This window comes from Notechis scutatus, chromosome 6 (assembly GCF_049901735.1).
Source record: "Notechis scutatus isolate UNSWTSFEM ecotype Mainland chromosome 6, rNotScu1.2, whole genome shotgun sequence".
In the NCBI taxonomy this organism is placed as follows: Eukaryota; Metazoa; Chordata; class Lepidosauria; order Squamata; family Elapidae; genus Notechis; species Notechis scutatus.
In genome coordinates, this window is record NC_142014.1 from 1,226,160 (window position 1) to 1,228,339 (window position 2,180).

Consider the following 2,180-nt stretch of genomic DNA (forward strand, 5'->3'; position numbering starts at 1 on the left):
AAATGAGCTACATACCTCTTCAGATCAAAGTAATAATGTCAGGACCCTTTTCAGATGGAGGTTTGGATCCAGCAAGAGATCAGAGTTAGCACCCTGTGGTGCTAACAGTTGGTGCCTTATCTGATCTGCAGGAAATTGTCCTTCCATGGTTTCATTCCACAAATAACTGAATTGCATTAAAAATACTAGAGAACACCAGAGAATGGGCCAAAGTTGTAGAGCACTTTCATTTTCTTTGAGGAGGAGTATGTTTAGCCACAAGCAAGGCTGGGAGGAAGCATAACATTGTGAGCTGATAATTCCTTTGTATAAACTTGCCTTCCAGTGTCCAGCAGCCCAGAACATTGCATAAGTTTTATATAGGAATTGCAGAGAGAAAATGTGAAGATCTAAGACATTTGTGTGAATCCCATGAATAAATATTTTACTCCCAACATGAGAAGTCACTTATACATACAATACCCTGAGTGCTTCTCTCTCACTTAATGCATTTCTTAAGCAATTTTCTTTTTCCTCTAATGCAGCTTGAAGCTTGATGACTTCACTCCTGGAAGCTTTCACATTAAGTTTCATTTCTAGTATGGCTATTGTTTTCTCTTTTCCTGGAGATTCTTACTTCCTTCATTTATTATGCTTTCTAGTTCTTGGATTTTCAACTGCAGATTCTTTGAAAAAGAAAGTGTGTTATTAGAAAATGGAACACCACTTCCAGATTTTATTTTCAAAGGTGGAAAAAACGTTTAGCTGTTATTGGTGATAACTCCGATACATGTAGAGTTAATTGGATCTGAAGCTCTGAAGATCACAATGATTCCAATATTTTGAATGCTGGGCTCTTTATAAAAAAAAGTGTGGCCTGAAAACAGTGAAAACGATCAGAAAAACAATAGTAAGAGATGCAGCATCAAAGGAAGACGAATATAAGCAAAACTAATTCCCAACAGTGTACTTCCTCATTTATAAAAGGTAACCCGGTGCCATTTCATGCATCGATTGGGAAAACACTCTTTATTTTTATATGGCAGAGATTACCCAATATCATGTTTCCTGCAACCACAGATTTATAAGCGTCATCCTATAGATTTATTTTAAATCAAAATGTCATGATTTGTCAAAGTCTGCCTCATTGATGTCTGTTCTTTTCAACTAAAAAAGTTGGATAAAACTTATTCTCTCAGGAAACCTATTTAAGAACTAGAATGGATTTGGGAACATCATATATTTGGGAAAGCAGAGACTAAATAGAAATTTAATAAATGGCATACCAGGAAAAGCTGCATAGAAAAGAACTAAGCATTAATCAGATTAGACAAATGAAGAGACATCAGGCTGAGGTGTCAAACAGGAGTTTAACAAAAACACACCTTTGTATCTTGTTCGGTTGCTTCCAGTTTATATCTTAGCTTATGGTTTTCTTCTTCTCGTGACGTATTAGCAACACCACAGGATTTTTGATCTTTTTCTAACATATCTAACTGTAGAATCGGTTCCTTTGTTTCTTCTCTACATGCTTTCAGAGTAGCATCAATCTCTCTGCAGTAGTTGGCATTTATGGCTTCCAGCGCAGATCTAGCTTGAAAATAGGGCTGTAATATAAAGGCAGCGATAAATCTTAAGGGAGGTATGTTACATTGCTATCTCTTACATAGAGTCATCCAATTACACCAGAACACACCTTCTGCAAACTAGATCAACGTCCAATAATCCAAGTTGCTTTGGATTATTAAACTATAAGAAACACGCAACTACATGTACAGCATTATCTCCAAGCGCACCCTTGACAAGGCAAAAACAATAATATTGTGCTACACCTTTTAAATCTGCATCTCGTACCTGAGCTTTGGGCCGTAGAAATTGATTAATGGACTGAAACTTTTCAATATTTTGCTTTGTTGTTGCCTCAAAGCCTTGGAAATCAACATATGAGCACCGTTCCAAATACTGTTCCACCTCAGTGTTCTTATGTTCCAACTCTTGTAACGTAACCTCTGTGCTACCGAGTTCTTCTTCCATTTCAGAAACTTCTTTTGACATTTGCTGCGCCAAGAAATACATAAAAATGATCTGGTTTGTCAAGACATGTATCATGACTTATTTTTTGCAGCATGGTAACTGGGAAGAGAATTTATGCAGAAACCTTTTAACACAGATACAGTATTAACCCTTCTAGCTCAATTAAC

General features: G+C 36.6%; 1 long non-coding RNA gene across 1 annotated transcript; it reads right to left on the reverse strand.

The window, feature by feature from the left end:
• Positions 1-608: 608 nt before the first annotated feature.
• On the reverse strand, positions 609-1,939 carry LOC148130077 (uncharacterized). Its single transcript, XR_015750187.1, has 3 exons — positions 1,834-1,939; positions 1,365-1,586; positions 609-856 (listed from the first exon to the last, which is right to left on the reverse strand). It is a non-coding gene; the product is annotated as an uncharacterized LOC148130077 (long non-coding RNA).
• Positions 1,940-2,180: the final 241 nt, after the last annotated feature.